The following is a 19,345-nucleotide window of genomic DNA, read 5'->3' on the forward strand; positions in this document are numbered from 1 at the left end:
ATTCCAAAGGGGGTCATGAAGAGTCAGAAAATGACTGAACAAACTGGAAGAAGACAAATAATATATCTTTATTTTTACAAATCTTTAACTGAATTTTAGCATTTTTTTTCCATTGTGTTTTGAAAAAAATTAAAAAGCAAACATTCTTCTGAGAAGGGCTCTATGGACTTCACCAGTCTGCCCAAAAAAAAACAAACTTTTAGAGACACTGATCCAGGATATGGCTGTTTTTATATTTAATACTTAAAAGAATAAGATTTTCTTTTAGTTTGCAAATCTACTTCACTTTAATCCATATTTGGACAGTTCAAACTGAACTAGAGGTATTAAATGAGTAATTTGATCAAGGAAAATATTTAAATGAAATGCAGCATGACCCTTCTGGGTATGGAACTGACCTCAAGCTGGATTCAAGTCTCACCTCTGAAACTTTCTGCCTAAATGACTTTGTACCAATCACTACCTCTCTAAACACTCAGGAACCACTCTAAAATTTTATACTGTGCAAAGAAGTATACTAGCCCCAAACTTGTCAAAGAAGTTTCCTTATCTGGGAGCTCTCTCTACCAAAGAAATTGAAGGTCTGATGAGTATACCCATCCTAAATAGCCAAATGAGATTAATCAGGTCTAAAACTCTACTATGCATCAAAAATCAAAGACAGATATCATATCCCATGTGGATAGAAATCTCTCTAAATTCAATTAACATTTATCAAGCATCTACTTCCTCAAAAACAAAAACAAAAGGTGCGTAGTACTAAGGTAAAAAGATAAAAATGAAATAATCTCTGCTATTAAAAAACTTTATACTGGGATTGAGATGGAGAAAATAGTGTAAAAGGGGGAAAGAACCTTAAAAACATGGAATTTCATCAGGATAGTAATGCTCTCTTCTAGTGAAGACTAGCATACTGTGTGGATCAATTACTATAGCAAAAACAATGCATTACTTCATGACCAATCTCTTGGTCATGTATCTTGGAAATGCATCTTTCTAAAATTTAGCTAGATAGATCAAATAATGTCCAGACTGTCTTCAATCACTTAATCAGTTAAAAAGAATTTATTAAGTATGTAATATGTGTCACGAACTGTGCTAAGATTTTGGTATAAAAATACAATCAATAAGAAACACCCTCAAGAAGTTTACATTCAAATGAGGAAGACTACACATAAAAGGAAAATGTAAGTAGAAAGAAAAAGTTATTAGGCTGCACACTATAAAGCTTGAGTTCTTTATAGGATCTACCAAAATTTTCACTTCACTGCAAAAGCTTCAAGAGTCCATGCAAAGCTTGGCCCCAAAGGAGAACTGAAAAACATATTTTATACTGTTTATACTGCCAAATGTATTATGAGTTGACTACTTTTGTTGAACTTTTTTTTTTGTAAATCTTTGTTGCTACTGTTAATATTTGCTGCAAGAAGTAACAGAGGGGAAGAAAAGGAATATAGTAAAAAATGAATATGATATAAAGAATAAAAGATATCAATAAAATAATTTTTAAAGTGCATAGGTCACCTCTACATGCCACAGTGAAGTATTAGAGTAGTACTTAAGTAAAAGATGGCAAAAATTACTGGTTCAAGAATTGTGTGGATCTTAATTTGTATTTTGCTTTTAATGCCTGTGGGCATCAGTTTAAAAAAAAACTGAATGACTACAAAATGAAGGATTTCTTGGCTCTGGTACCCAACTACAGGTGTCAAAAGTAAAAGAGACATTTGAAAATTTTTTATTGTCAGTCCTTTTCAATCATATTCATCTTTTAGTGACCCCATTTGGTGTTACCTTGATAAAGATACTGGAATGATTTGCCATTTTCTTCACCAACTCATTTTACAGATAAGGAAACTGAGTCAAACAAAGTTAATTTAAAGCAAGTTGCCCTGGACCACAGAGTTAATAAATGTCTGAGACTAGGTTTGAATTCAGAAAAATGAGTCTTTCTGATTCCAGGTCAAACAATGATATTTACTACGTCACCTAGTTGCCCACAACTGGAAATACCTCAGTCTTATATTTTGTCATTCAGTCAACGGACATTTAGTAAATGTTTTCTATAGACTAGGGACTGTGCCTACTCTGGGAAGACAAATATAAGAATAAAAAAGACATTCCCTGCTTTGAAGAATTCCAGTATTCACTGCAATAGAGTTTAGAGAAGAAAAAATGATTTTCCATTTAAAGGAGGTTAATCCCATCAGAGCCTGCTTTAATGACTGTGCCTCAGTTTCCTCATTGGGAAAAGATCTGAAGAAGAACATAGAAAATCACTCTTATCTTTGCCAAGAAAACTCCAAAGGGGGGTCATGAAGAGTCAGAAAATGACTGAACAAACTGGAAGAAGACAAACACAGGGGAGAGAATGTTTTCAAAGTGTTAGTTCCAGAATATATTTCCAGGAAGAAGAATGTTCTAGGATATGTCAGAAAAAGAAATGCAAAAGAAACTGCATTTGATGTTCACTTTTCAATTCTCAGTTCATAGGATTATGTGAAAAGGGATCTTTTTAAGAAAAAAATTTATTTATTTATTTTCAAAACACATTACTTTATGAATCATGCTGGGAGAGAAAAATCAGAACAAAAGGGAAAAACCATGAGAGAGATTTTAAAAACAAAAACAAAAAAAAAGAAGTGAATATAGCATGTGTTGATTTACATTCAATCTCCATAGTTATTTTTCTGGATGCAGATGGCATCTCCTGTCCAAAGTCTGTTAGGACTGCTTTGGATCATTGAACCACTGAGAAGAACCAAAGTCTTTCATAGCTGATCATCACATTCTTGATACTATTGTGTACAATGTATTTCTGATTCTGCTTGTTTCACTCAGCATCCAGTTCATATAAATCTTTCCAGGACTTTCTAAAAGCAGCTTGTTCATCATTTTTATAGAACAATAATATCCCATTATCTCCATATACCACAACTGGTTCAACCATTCTCCAATTGATGGGCATCTATTCATTTTCCAATTCTTTGCTACTATAAAAAGAGAGCCTACAAACATTTTTGCACATGTGGGTCCTTTTCACTCCGTTATGATTTCCTTGAAATACAGACCCAGTATTGGCTCTGCTGGGTCAAAGAGTATGTAGTTTTATAACTCTTTGGGCATAATTCCAAAGTGCTCTCCAGAATGGTTGGATCTGTTCACAACTCCAACAATGCATTAGTATCCCAGTTTTCCCACATTCCCTCCAACATGTATTATTCTCTTTTCCCTTCATTTTAATCAATATGAGAGTTATGAAATGGTATTTAGAGTTGTTTTAGTTTGCATTTCTCTAATCAATAGTGATTTAGAGCATTTTTATATGACTACAGGATGGCTTTAATTTCATCATCTGAAAATTGTTCATATCCTTTGACCATGTATTAATTGGGGAATGACTTGTATTCTTAAAAATTTGACATAGTTCTTTATATATTTTAGAAATGAGATCTATATCAGAAAAACTGGCTGTAAAGATTTTTCCCAGTTTTGTACTTCTCTTTTTTTTTATTTTGGTTCTGTTGGTTTTGTTTGTGCACAAACGTTTTAATTTAATGTAATCAAAGTTGTCCATTTTGCCTTTCATAATGTTCTGTACTTCTTTGGTCATAATTCCTTCCTTTGAAAAGGAGTCTTAAAGATTGCCTAAACTGCCCAATGTCAAGCAGGCTGTAAATGACAGAATTGGCCCCAAGTTTTCTGCATTTAAATTCAAAGTTCTTTACTTAATTGTATTATCCCAACTTTTGCATTTAAATATATTAGAAGTAAAGAAAGAAAATTGTGTTATATATGAAAATGTCTAACTTGAAATTGCAAATATGAAAAGCAACTCTGGTCCCAAAAGTCCCTTTTTAAAGAATAAGTGCAAGGTCTTGAAATCAAACTTTCAATAGTAGAAATATTAGTTTAGTCTAAGGCATTCACTTAGCTATATCTAAGCGACAGCTTAATGGCCTATTAAAGCCTTGGACCACATGTACTAATGTGCTTGGTTTCCAATATTTTGACTGTTTCACATCTGAACAATGCCACACTTGGGGTTGATATCTATCACATTCTCTAACTCATCAATCCTACAAGTGACATTGTTTGGAAAATGTATTAAGTTACCAAGGAAAAATGTGCTGAAGCCCAAACTTGCTCCCTTAACTCATTTGTTATTTTCCCTTCCTTAACTGTAATAAACTCCCCAGACAAATTCAGCCATTCCAGTGAGATTCCCCAGAGGAAAGCCCTGGTAATGCCAGCTACTGGTTTGGCACAGCATGCGCTGTCAGGAAGAAAGGTTTTCTTCTTTTAAAATCCTCATCTCCTCCCCCTGGAGCAGTCTTCTTGCTCAGTCCATCAAGTTTTGGAAAAATGCCTCCTAGTTAGTAAAGTACTAATTTCAGACCTAGTATGACATGGAAACTTGGAACTTCAACCTCTGAATGGGGCATAATCTACACAGCAGTCTTCCAGGATAGAAAGCCTGGTTTCTGTGTATTTCTGTTATAATTAAATAGCACTAAAAATATAAAATCTTTTGCCTAAGTGGCTTCAGATTTGATAAAGGTTCCTTTCTTTAGTTTGTGAACAAAAAAGATTTCCCTATACTTCAGCTGTCATTCTGATCAGGGACACACATTTCGTAAAGGAGTAGCTAGAAGTGAGTACAAATGTGGAAATAACAATTTCCAGAGCATTATATAAAAGCCCTATTATTTACAAGCAGTGCATTGCCTTTGATTACATCCTTCAATCATAATATGATTCAGGCTTACATTTATTCAAAATTTCCCTTGACTATCCTGTTATACTAGAGAAATGGCTGATAGCTCTTCCTTTTCATCTTTATTTCATATCAAATAGAAGACTAAAAGGGAGACAAATTATATTTGGTCACCTCCAATACCATTTTATTTCTCCTTCATGTTGTTTTGTCTATTAAAATACAAGTTCTTTTTAAAAATAGAGCTTTATTTATTTTGTTAATTCATTTATTTTTGTAATGTATCTTCACCATTTAACTGGATACATAGACAAATTGATAGATTCACTCTGGTACAAGCCCTTGGTTTTTCTGGATGAGGACACTGAAGACCAGGAACAATTTTTTTAGTTAAGTGATTTATTTAAAATTAAATAAGTATTTATCAAGTGTCAGATATAGGATTTGATCTTAAGTCTTCTGATTCTAGGACCAGTATTTTTTGCTGTGTCATGAATATAAAAGATTTATACTATTTTAAATAATGGACGTTGACTACATGGATAACTGTGTATTTTTTACTCTTTACTTTTACTTTAATTTTACTTGTTTATTTTGTTGTTTGTTTACTGATTTCTTTTTTTTTAAATCTCTGTGAGAAAGCATAATTGATGGTTTAAGAGAGTTTGCTTTCCCAAAAATGACCAGTATTTGTCAGAGACAAAATTTGAACTTGGGTCACCTTGACTCCAAGACCCTGGTCACCATACTAGCCTGGCTTTCAACCCAAATACAAAAACCTATTAAAATAATGAAATGCCAGCAGTTCTCATATCTGCAGTCTAAGTGTAGGTATTTTGTTTTAATTTTTCATGTGATATAATGGGGAAAGCATTGGCTTTAGAGTCAGGAAATTTGGATTCAAATTTCAGCTCTGAACATGGATAAGTCACAGGTCAAAAAGTTCAACTTGATCTTCATTTCCAAAATAGGACTGATAATACTGATTCAACAAACCTCTCAGGGCTGTAGTGAAGGTCTTATATATTAAAGCACTGTATTGTTGTTATTCCCACTTTGATATCATGGTAGGACACTGAGTTTTGGCTTCAAAGGACCTGGATTACAATTCTAGTTATGATAATTTAACTATATTTATGACCCTGAACAAGTCATAACTTCTGTTTTGGGTTTTTTTTAGCCATAAAACAAAAGGGTGGGTTTAAATTATGTAAATTATCCTTTCAGGCCTTTGATTTTGGCTGCTAAGTCCTTGGATGGAGATTCAACTACCATCAGGAGGGACATTGTTTTAGATTTGGACTTTTTTTAATTGATTTTTTTCTGATTATATATGATAATGTGATATAACAGGATAGCATGTGTTTTGTTATACATGTATATTAACTTTGTAATACACGTTTCTTTATGAATCATGTTGGGTAAGAAAAATTTGAACAAAAAGGAAAAACAATAAGAGAGGGGGAAAAAACAGAAAAAAGAAGTGAACATAGCATGAACATTCAATCTTCATAGTTCTTTTTTTGAATGCAGATGGCATTTTCTATCCAAAGTCTATAGGGATTGCCTTCAATTACTGAACCAAAGGAGACCCTGTTAAGTAGATGGTCTTCATAAATTTGAATATCAGAAAAATATAACATTTAGTAGTTAATTTGGAGGGCAGGAGTTATCACCGTTTATGAACATAGCTAGCTTGATTTTCAAACAATAGAAATACAAACTACACTCCCTTTTCCCACTTCAAAGAATCTGCAAGAGCTTGAATTCTATTGGTCTAGCTTTTTAAAAAAAAAATCTAGAGCTATGTCCCTATCATAATGAAGCATTGGTATCCAATTTTGTGGAGGAAAAAGAGATTATCATATCATAATACAATGATATAAGGCAAGAAAAGTGGGATTTCACTTCATCATAATATAACACCTTATATGAGTTATAGATGGGATCCAGAAATAGATCAGAATAACCAAAACCTACATAATATAAGAATATCATACTTTTTTAACATAAGGAAGATACAGATTAAAGCAACACTGAGACTCTGCATCACACCCATCACAGATAAATGGATGATGCTGTGGATGGAGCCTTGGACTTGAACTCAGGAAAAATTGAGTTTAAATTCAACTTCAGACACTTATTAGCAATGTGACCATGGACAAGTCACTATTTGCCTCACTTTCCTCAAGTGTAAAATGGGATAATAATAACATCTAATTCCCAGAATTGTTGTGAGAATCAAATGAGAAAACATTTGAAAAGCACTTCACAAGTATTAAAGCATTATACATATAAACACTACCTATCATCATCACTATCATCAAATTGGCAAAGATGACTAAAAAGAAAAATGTCAAATGTTGAAAAGACTATAGGAAAACAGGCACGTGAAGGCACTGTTGGTTGAACTATAAATTAGTCCACTCTGGAGAGCAATTTGACATACTCCAAAATTTACTAAACTGCATACCTTTTGATTCTGTGATACCACTACCAGGTCTATATCACAAAGAGATCAAAAAAAGGGGGAAAATATCTATATATACCAAAAATATTTACAGCCAAACAACTAGAACTTAAGGGGTTGTCCATAAACTGGGGAATGGCTGAATAAATTATGGTATATTATTGTACTAGAATTCTCTTGTACTATAAAAATTGATGGTGAAATCTGAATACAATGGGTAGTATTTATTATATATGCTTCCTTGAAATTGAACCTAATTGCTTTATATTTTGAATCCTCTTGTGTTCTGGTCTGCACATGGCCATGTTGTTGTTGTTGGGTTTTTTTTTATTTAATACTTAAGTTTTAAATAAGTAAATAGAAAGAAATGATGAATGGGATGATTTTAGAGAGATCTGAGATAATTAGAATGAACTGTTGCAAAAGTAACTATAAGAGCAATCTATACAATGTTAGTAACATTGTAAAAACAAACCATAGTTCCAGAAGACTCATGATAAAACATGCAATCTGCTTCCTAAGAAAGAAGCACTGGGCTCAGGCTGAAGACTAGAAATGTATTTTTTACATAGCAATGTAAGAATTTTTAATATCTATTCATTAAAAAGAGTTTCGAATTCTTCTTTTCAATGGGGAAGAAGATATGGGAGGAAAAGAAAATAGATGTTTGTTCATTAAAAAATTTGAGGGAAAAATATAAAATACTTCCATTTCATTTGTAATTATAAAGTTAATTGCTGACTTTAAGAACTATCTTAAAAAGTAAAGAGAAATGGTTTTACAGTCTCAAATAGGTTTTAGCTTGTGTTTTATATTAGAGACCTCAAACTAACAAATACATAACTAGGCCATCATTTGGTCAAGATCTAGAGTTTGATGGAACTAAATCAACTAAAATAATTTGCCTTAAATATAAACATAAAAGCAAAGTTATTACATATGATCCTATTTTTTCTGTGTTTTTTCTTTGGACTATCCCAAAAGACTCAATTTGAGTCTATACCCCTAAGCAGAGGACAGTTATTAACAATTTAATTGGGCCATAATTACATCCCTCTTGTTAATTAAAGGCAATTATTTGTTTAAACCAATTTAATCAACATAATGAGTGCCTGAATTCACAAGAATAGGATAGACATTGCTTGCATTTTCTAATAGGGGAGTACAGTTTCCAACACTGGCTTAGTTTTCCGAGGAAAAATAATTTTACATTAAGAATAATAATAATAACTGCGATTTATATAAAACTTTCTATGTACTAGTCATTGTATTAAGTTCTTAACAAATCCCTCATTTGATCCTCACAACTCTGGAGGTAAGTACTTCACAATTAAGGAAATTTGAAGCAAACAAGTTAAATATGAATTGCCCACACACCCTAGTATGAGTCTGAGGCAGGGTTTAAGCTAAAGTTTTCTTGATACCAGGTCCAAACACTATCTTCTGTGCCACCTAGCTGTCTAATTTTATGATGTTGCTATTGCTCAATAGTCGCAGTTGTGCTCAACTCTTTGTAACCCCGTTTAGGGTTTTCTTGGCAAAAATATTAGACGAGTTTTCCATTTTCTTTTCCAATTGATTTTAGAGATGAAGAAACTGAGGCAAATGGAGTTAAGCTACTTGCCCAGCTTCACGGAGATACTAAGTGCCTGAGGCCAGATTTGAACCCCTGGTATTCTATCCACAATGTCACTAGCCACCCTAAATTTATCACTTTCTTTTTTCTTCTTTTTTTTCACACCTGAACTACAAACAAAATCCCATTAAATAAATAGAGGGAACATGGCACAGAGAATAAGGAGCCAGACTTGGAGTGAGGAAAATCTGGGTTCAAATGCCACCTTTGACACATTATAACACTATGACTCTGGGCAATTCACTTCATTTCTTGGTGTTCTAGCACTATAGAACTATAATTTTTTAAGAAGGTTCTAAGCTGTGCTGGTAAAAGAAGTAATCACAGGGTGTTCTACCAATGTAATCAGAGATCTAGTTTCCCTTCCTATTTATTCATATTATCCAATTAGTTGAGTCTAATATTTCATTATTTAATGAAATATCATATAGTCCAATGATCTGCTTCTTCTGAATCTAAAGAGATTGATTAATGGATTGAATATCATAGCAATTTCTAATCATCTTACTCAAGCAGATTATTAATTTTTTTGCATGATCATTTATATCATAGAGTTTAGAGATTAACCTTTTCTCCACCATCTGAGGTCTTGGGGAAAGGGATCTGGTTTGTGGATTGCTGTCCCTTCTTTTCATTTCATGTCTTTTTTCCTCTGATTTTGCCCTTTGGACTTGGGAAAGAAAAGGCATGAGCAGTCAGGGGAATCAGGGATCAAATGGAGAGGTACTGACATCAGTTTATTCATTGCCCAGAAGCCATGGTAGCATGAGAACAGGGAGACTTCAGGGGGAATTTAACCCAGCTAGAAGAGCTTCTAATCTTAGAGCAAAGTCACTCTATGACCAAATGCCATGAAGAAAAAAGAAATCTGGAGCTGCTGAGATTTTTAGTTATAATGAATCCCATTTATCTGGTAAATTCAAACTACTTGTTTTTCCTTATTTAGTCTCTATGTTCCTGAAACAAGACATGAACGTCCCTCATTGTCTTTTCTACTTTCCTTTTAACTGTGAATCATGACCCTATGTGGGGGTCACATAACTGAATGTGGAGGTTGTAAAATTAACTTATTATTGATAAATGTTTGATTTGTATACCTATTTAATATGTCTATATAACCAAAGATGGATAAAATTTCTTGCATAAAAAGGGATCACAAGTGGAAAAATTATAAGAAGCCCTGTTTCATATCAGATTTTTTAACCCAAAGTCCATGAATTTTTTTGGTGTGTATATGCACATACAAATGTGTGTAGATATATACATGTGTATAGATGCCTATGTATATATGCATATATGTGTATATGTTATGGATGAATGTATGTGTGCTATACCAAGCATGAATTTGGTTTCATGGGTTCATCCCAGCATGGTGGTCTAAAGATTTGCATATTTAGCACTCTCTGGTGGTTTGAGAAAATAGTGCAAATGCTTAGGTTATCCCTCTAAAATATCTTCTAAAGCAAAACTTCTTAAACTTTAGGTTATAATCCCATAGGGAGTCACATAACTGAATGTAGGGGCCATGGAAAATTTAGCAACAGTAAAACGTATTAAATATACCACAAAGATTTAGTTCTTTTTTTCCCCTGAGGCAATTGGGTTAAGTGACTTGCCCAGGGTCACACAGCTAGGAAGTGTTAAGTATCTGAGACCAGATTTGAACTCAGGTCCTCCAGACTTCAGGACTGGAGCTCTATCCACTGCTCCACCTAGCTCCCCTAAAGATTTCATTCTTTATAGAAAAACAAACAAGCACATCTATCTCATTAGTATGCAAATTTATTTTCACCTTTAATAATGGTAAAATTATATATATAATATAAAAGAATTATTTTAAAATAAGTTACTTTATGATTTATTATTAGTAAATGTTTGATTTGTATATCTATTTTATACACCTATATACCTGGGGTTATATAAAAGTTTCTTGAGCAAAAAGAGGTCACAAATGGAAAATTTTTAAGAAGCCCTGTCCTAGAAAAACTGACAAGCCTTGAAGTGGAGTGAAGAAGAGTGAAGACTCAAGAAAGGAGCCTCCTGGTGGCCAATTCAGTTATCATATCAGTTAATGGCTATAAAAATTACCATATAATTGACAGAATGATATTACTAGCTTCCTGTAGGTATAAAGCCCCACTAACAAGGACCCCATTTGGGCTCAGTCACACACAACAGGTCTCATATAGCATTATCAGAAATTGCTCTATCAAACTCTCTGTCTCGCTCTCTTTCTCTCTCTCTCTCTCTCTCCCTCTCTCTCTCTCTTTCTCTCTCTCTCTCCCTCCCCCCCACCTACCCCATCTCCCTTTCTTTTTCTCTTTCTGATCTGTTCAGGTCAGAGGTAAACAATTCAAGCAAAGACATTAAGTTACAACTATGAAAAATATAAGGCAATAATTCAACATTATATGTCATTAAAAACTGTAACCTCTAATTTCTTATTCTTAGACATTTCCAGAGGGATAACTTTTGTTTAAGCTAAATAATCAGATATAAATTAAAGTTCTCTAAGCTTATAGTGTTATTACTCATTCTCTAAAAGCAATCAATGTTCCTTCCCATAGTCATCATTTCACTGAATCCAGTTGAAACTTTCTATTTTTTTATCTGCTAAAATAATTATCTGCTGCAGAAAATCCCTTGTTAGCTTCCTTCAACTCAGTTTAAATGTCTTCTTCTAACTGAGGCCTTTCTGATTCTTCCCCAGCCACTATTGTCTCCCCACCCAAAGAATTACTTTACAATGGCTATATATACATTTTGAATACATTTATATGTTAATATGTTATCTCCCCAGTAGAATATAAGTTCCTTGAGGTCAGTCATTTTTCACTTTGTATCCCCAGTGTCTGACACACAGTAAGCACTTAATAAGTGTTTAATTGGTCAATCATTCTCAAATATGCAATTGAAGCCTATTTTCTAAATGGTAAGTAGAAATGAGATTGCAGCAATTACCTGGCTAAAAACAAATATAATATAATAACAATAATATGGTTATTAATAAGCTCAATTATCTGAATATTTCTAAAGTATATTTTTGAACTGAAATATCTATATTATTATTTCAAATGTAAAATTCCATACACATTTTGTAAAAAGGGATCTTTCCATACAAAAATTATGTAGAAAGCGTGTTCATAATATTTTTAGTGTTCTCCACTGGAGCTGAAAGTTATTCTTTAATTCAAAGATGAAGAGCTGCAGTGCTAATGAAGAGTTTTTAACCACCCAGAGGACATTACTTTAGAAACAATCCATTATTTAGATGAGATTTAATTAAAGGTTTTGCCATGTAATTAATGTTTACCACCATCATGTTTTGTTTTTTGTAAAAGATTGAATTTGACATGGAAACAGGAGTCATGATACTTTTGAAGAAGAAAAGTATCACATATTATCTTCAGGAAAAGAAGATATTCATGGCAGGAATTATATCTTTTGATTTTTAATTCTAATTTGACTTGTATTACTTGCCCTTAATTCTTTGGCTCAAATATTATGTTTGTGGATTAATCATAGGTAGATGATCAGCTGACGTTTGAGAGAACTCAATAAGCTTATAAGAAACTACAACTAATGTACCTTCAAATAGATTGTTGCACAGGAGAATAAAGGACAAAAAGAAGTTTGGGGTTGGGGGTATATTACAACTAGCTCAAAAGGGCTCTCATAAACAAATTGTTAAATTTTCAATGTGAGCATTTTTGGAAATCAGCAAATGCTACAAATCAGGGCTTGACTTGTTGTTGTTTTTAATAGCCCAGACTTCAGAAAGTAATGAAGAAAAAGATTAATAATTCAGATTAAATTCAAAAATGTTTGTTGCATACTTTTTCAGTAGGGAGAACCAATTTTTAAATGTTAGTGTGCACACCCCTGCATAAATGTGTCTTTAGATCCTAAGATATGTATTAGTCCAATGCATAAGAAGGGTTGGTATTTATTGGTTCACCAACCATAATCATATCCCACCATTCAAGAAAGAAAGTATAGTTCTGGACCATTAGTCCAGAACAATCAATGTCCCAACTTCTGTTTTCATCAGATAATGCAGAAAGACAAATAGACAATTAGATAGGTATTCATAAGACTTAGTTTGGTGTCTATATCCACAATAAAGCAATGAGAAAAAAATTGATTGCTTTTTCTGAACTCTGGGTCAATGTCTACCATGAAACTGCCTAAAGAAGTTTAAGAATCTTAGTCTAGGAACTACGATTTATACAGCTAAGTAAGTAGCGTAACCAAAAGTATCCCTGGAGAATGCAAATTAGAATCATAAATTCAGTGGTCACCAGCTACAGGCTTCTAGGTGGCATAATGGATAGAATGCTGATCCTGGAGTCAGGAATATATGAGTTTAATGCTATGTGACTCTGGGACAAGTCACTAAAACCTGTTTGCCTCAATTCCCTCTTTTGCAAAATTAAGATAATAATAGCACCTCCTCTCAGGGTTGTTGTAAGGATTTAAGATAATAATTATAAGATGCCTAGCATTGTACCTGGCATATAGTAACCATTATTAAAATTTTAGCTGTAATTATCATCATCATTATCATCAATCTTTATAAGGCAACCTTGAACAATTAGAAAATATGGATATTATTCTTATTTTTATTTGTTTATAATAATAGTTAACATTTATATAATATTTTGAAATTCAAAGTATTTTAGCATGCATTAATTTACTTTCTTTTCACAACTTTAATGTGTAGGTGCTATATCCCCATTTTCTTCATGAGGAAACTGAAACCAAATATGGTTAAATGACTTTCCCAATATTACATTGCTGATAAATGTCTTAGGTATATTTGAACTCAGATCTTTCTGATTCCAAATTCAGCACTTTACTATATCAATTATTAAGTTCTTATTTGATGTTTTAATCTATACAAAAGTATAATGGAACTGCCTTGAAAAGTAGTAGGGTGCCCTTCCTTAGAGGTCTTCAAGTATAGACAAGATAGCCAATTATTGGTATTTTGTAAATGCAATTCTTTTTAGGAGGAAAGGGAAATGGTTGGATCAAATGACTTCTGAGATCCCTTTCACCTCTAAAATTCCAGGCTATGCTTTTACTATGCACAGTGTCAATAAGTAAGATGAAGTACAAGGTGATTATTAGTGAATATTAACATATATTAATCCATATGTTTCTAGAAATCCCATGTTTGAAGAAAAAAAAACTTTTCCTTAATCCTTCTTACACAAAGACCAAATTTTGTTACTTTTATGGCATCCATGGTAGCAGCCTGAAGCAAGTAGAATGAGATGAGGAAAGGGGATAAGTTTTTGTAATGATTTGAGTAACTGTTTGGTCATAATCTACATTCCTTTTCTAAAGACTTTGACAATATAATGTTTTAAAGATGAATGTAATCAACAGAACAAGGAAGAAAGTAAACAATTATCCTGTCATTAAACCTGCTTAGGACAGAGCCTTGAACATAGTAAGTGCTTAATAAATATATCTCAATGGATAAATAGGTTTCTTTCCAATATTTTTGAACTTGATGTAAATTAACCATATTCATCCAGAGATAACCTAGTCTCACAACCATATAATCATAATCATAGATAATTATAGCTTTTCCAAGGATACGCCAACAGAAATAGAACTCAGCATTGGTATTCATTCCATTTGGATGACTCCTGGTAATTTTATAGAAAAGAATCCCAACTGAGGCCTGGCAAAATCATGGTTCTGTGCTCACTTGCTTAGAAATGAGCAGTAGAGCTATGATGAATACAAAGACATAGGTGTGCTAGAAACAGCTTAAAGAGGCTCTCTCAAGCAGATGGCTAGAATTTTAGTGTAAGAATCTATTTCTTAGGAATAAGCAAAGTTTATACATGAGGCCTTAATTTGTTATTTTATTGATTATAAAATTATAGAGAAAACAGCAATAATGCAAATTCAACTTGAAATCCTGGACATAAATTTTTTTTTGGGGGGAAAGTGTTCTGCTTTGGAGGTTTTGTTCGATTTCATGTACCCAGAGATCCAGATATTTAACTTTACCAACCTTTTAAAACCTACCTATTGAAATCAGAGCAAAACATTTAGCTGAGATTGTATAGTTTGGGCAAGTAATTAGCAAAAACATTCTCTACAGCCCTATTACTATAGCAGATAGGCTCTTGTGATTATTTAAATTTTAATGAGCATCAGAAATATCATCACCAGTTCTTGGGTTGTACACCTACAAGACAATGTGACATAATAATATGAGGATCAATGCTTTATTGCTGAGCTAAGCAACAGCAGCAGCACATGGTCTTAGAAGCAAAAAGTATTGGCTTAAAAATCATAAAACTTTAGGAATGCTTTGGACTTCATCATTAATTTGCTATATGACTTCATCTTGGCACAATGAAAAGAGCATTACTTTATAAGCTGGGGAAAAAATTATTTTTAAGGGTTCTGAAAAAGGCCTCATTTCTAAAATATATAGAGAATTGACTGAAATTTATAAGAATTCAAGCCTTTCTCCAACTGATAAATAGTCAAAGGATATGAACAGACAATTTTCAGATCAAGAAATTGAAACCATTTCTAGCCATATGAAAAGGTGCTCTAAATCATATGTAAGAAAACTGGGACACTAATACATTGTTGGTGGAATTGTGAATGGATCCAGCCATTCTGGAGAGCGATTTAGAACTATGCTCAAAAAGTTATCGAACTGTGCATACCCTTTGATCCAGCAGTGTTTCTACTGGGTCTGTTTCCCAAAGAGATCATAAAAAGGGGAAAGGACCCACATGTACAAAAATGTTCATGGCAGCCTTTTTTGGTAGTAGCAAGGATCTGGAAGCTGAGTGGATGCCCATCAGTTGGAGAATGGCTGAATAAGTTATGGTATGTGAATGTTATGGCATATTATTGTTCTATAAGAAATGACCAGCAGGATGATTTCTGAAAGGCCTGGAAAGATTTACATGAACTGATGCTGAGTGAAATGATCAGAAGCAGGAGATCATTGTACCCGGCAACCGCCAAATTATGCAATGATCAATTCTGACGGACATGGCTCTTTTCAACAATAAGATGATTGAGGACAGTTCCAATGATCTTGTGATGAAGAGAGTCATCTACACCCAGAGAGAGGACTGTGGGAACTGAGTGCAGATCACAACATAGCATTTTCACTCTTTTTGTTCTTGTGTGCTTGCACTTTGTTTTTTCTTAATTTTTTCTTTTTGATCTGATTTTTCTTGTGTAACATTGTATAAATATGTATACATATATTGGATTTAACATATATTTTAACATGTTTAATATATATTGAATTACCTGCTATCTAGGAGAGGGAGTAAGGGGAAGAGAAGGAAATTTGGAAAACAAGGTTTTGCAAAGATCAATATTCAAAAATTATCCATGCATATGTTTTGAAAATAAAAAGCTTTAATTAAAAAAGAGCATTGATTTTAGTGTCAAAGGAACATGGCTCAGATTTGACTGGTGATCATGTGGCACTATATTGCTCTGTATTGCTGGGCATCAGTTTCCTCATCCTCAAAATGAGGGAGTATTGAACCAGATGGAAAATAACGCCCATCTATGAATTTATGAATCTATGTCTTTCCCTATGTCCCAACTTTTCTTGCGTATATAGGGTTCTTGTTCCCCTCAAAAAAGAAATTAGATGGACAGGATTCTTAAGATTTATAGGAAAAGAGTTTTCTGCAACATACTACTACAAACAAGTCACTTAATGAGTCTTGACTTCAGAATTCTCCTCTGCAAAATAAAAAAATATTTTACTTAGATGGCTTCAAAGGCCCTTACAGTAATGAGCCTATAATCTTATGAAAGCAGAATAAAAAAAGGCTAAAATTGGGGAAGGTGTGGCTATGCAAAGATGCAAGTTGTAAGTACTTCATACCTTGAGGAAATAATAGTAGTGATTGGTTGATGTCTTTTCTTCTTAAAGACCAAAATGATATCATTATATTAGATTAAAGTCAAGTTACACTGTGTCTGAGTCTGGCTGATCAGACCAATACAAGCTCAGAATGCTCTGCCACAGGTCGGGCACAGATAGTCCATATGAACATTTGGGGTGGCTTTTATGCTTATTTTTATTTTTCTGCATCTCATGTTTTCTTGAGACTAAGTCAATTATTTTGGTCATAGAGCACAGTAGTTTCTTTGATGAGGACATACCATGCTGGGTGGTCCTGTGCCAATGTTCCCATATCATGCAATCAATTCTAAAGTTCTTGAAAATGACCTTAACAGTGTCCTTGTATTGCTTTTTTCTGATCACTACATAAGCACTTGCCTTGTATGAGTTCTCCAGGAAATAAACTTTTGGCATTCAAACATTGTGGCCAGCCCAACAAAGTTGTATTCTCTGCAGTATACTGACATTTGATCTTCAGAATCTTTCTAAGACAATTCAAAAGGAAGTGATTCAGTTTCCTGACATGTTGATTTACTGCCCAGGTTTCATAGCATACAACAAGGAGGTCAGCACAATGGCTCTGCAGATCAGTACCTAAATTTCAAAGAATGACACCATTTGTCATAATACCTGTATATCTGATGTGAGCAAAATAGTATGATTGAAAAAATATTGTTGACTAGCAAGTGTTTTTAACATGAAAAAAGTGGAAACATATATCCAAATTCTATTTTTGCTATCTTTACAGATTCAATGGTGGCACAGTGTCTAGAGCACCAGACTAAAGTGAGGAAGACTCATTTTTCTGAGTTTAAATCTGAGCTCAGACACTAATTCTATGAGTCTGGGAAATCCACTTAACACTATTTACCTTAGTTTCCTCATCTATATAATGGGCTGGAAAAAGAAATGGAAAACTACTCTAGTGTCTTTGCCAAGGAAACCCCAAATCAAATCACAAAAAATATCTAGCACACCTGAAAACAAGTGAACAGCAACAGATTCAATGACAGAGCCAGATAGATAAAGGACTGGGCTTGCATTCAAATCCAACCTCCAAACACTAACTAGCTATGTGAATCCAGATAAGTCATTTAATTCTGTCTGTCTCTGTTTCCTCAACTATAAATGAAGATAATTATGAAACCTACCTTTCCGGAGGGTTATGAAAATCAAAGGCAATTATGTTTGCAAACTATTTAACACAATGCCTCTTACATAATAGATGCCTAATAAATGATCATTTTCTTTTTTCCTTAAACTGAATATTTAAATAAAAACTGTGCTGATCATAGTATTCCAAATAGGGATGATTCTATGCTTTATATGTGGTCTTAAGGAAAAAAAACCATTCTGAGATATAAGGACCTACCTTGTCACTACTTCTTACCATTTAACTTTAAAGGAATAACAAGACAATATTCATCTGTTTTCTATTTCATGCCTAAAAGAGCTAGCAATGAGCAAAATTCTCACTGTGTATTCTTTCCAGATGAACTGAATTAGACAGCTAAATCAGTAATGCCATCTACCATAGTCATATTAGCTCAGTGATGCAGAAAAGCCCATCTGTAATATCATAAATATGACTAAACTAGGAGAGCAGACTAAGAACCTTATAAAGCAATTAATTCAAAGGAATCTTATGAATGCCTTTTAAAAGGGGTATAATGTATTTGATGACAAATGAATAATAGCAGGCATCTGACCACGGGCATCTAGTAATAAGTTTGCTGAAATGATCTATAAACTGCTTTAGAACTCAATTTCATATGCATTTTAAAAAAAAAACTCATCAAATGATTTTGCTGCAGTTCACTAAGTTTTAACTGTGGGCAATTGACTAAAGTATATGTAATTTGTTAGGAGAAATATGTAAAAGCACTTTCCTAAACAGATTCCATAATATGCTACTGTTTAATCTTGTTTATACAGATTGGAAATGGGCTCCTCCAGCTATTGTCTATATCCTGTTTATGAGTGGTTTATTAGTAAATACACTTGATTAGGTGGGGGTAGGGTCCATTGACATTGTTTTTTTGTTTTTAATAAAAATAGATACATTCTATTTCAACCATGCCCAACACTGTTAGATATCAGGTCTCAAATAAAAAGGTTAGGAATAAAAGTGTAGTATTTGATTAGAAAAATAAAATTGCCTACTTAAAAGAGTTATTATTCCAAATTGCCTATTGTGCAGGAACCTCACTGAAATGTACTCTTTTTCAAAACACTCCAAGGCCATATCTTCAATCAAAGCAGGAATAACCTACCGTCTCAGGGGGAAAAAAGAAAGAAAAGCAATAATGGAAGGAACAATTTGGTTTAGAACGACTATATGATCTATGATATAGATGTTACCAGACCCATTTCATCATCAGTCCTAAGGGAACAATGAATTTTTTGTAATCAGGTTCCTACCCAAGCAGGTAGGAGAGGATCATCTCTTTGCTTCCTGCTGGGTACAGGAGATGTGCAGTCATTTTCAGTCATGTACAATTAACTCTTCATGATCCTATTTGGGGTTTTCTTGGCAGAGATACTGAAGTGGTTAGCCATTTCCTTCTATAGTTCATTTCACAGGAGAGGAACTAAGGCAAACAG

At 33.4% G+C, this 19,345-nt stretch overlaps 1 protein-coding gene across 3 annotated transcripts in view; it reads left to right on the forward strand.

Annotated features, from left to right (window-relative positions):
- KCNH7 (potassium voltage-gated channel subfamily H member 7) overlaps positions 1 to 19,345 on the forward strand; it is a 605,555-nt gene that overhangs the window by 403,393 nt on the left and 182,817 nt on the right. The window lies entirely within an intron of this gene.

Source organism: Sarcophilus harrisii, chromosome 3 (assembly GCF_902635505.1).
Source record: "Sarcophilus harrisii chromosome 3, mSarHar1.11, whole genome shotgun sequence".
Lineage (NCBI taxonomy): Eukaryota > Metazoa > Chordata > Mammalia > Dasyuromorphia > Dasyuridae > Sarcophilus > Sarcophilus harrisii.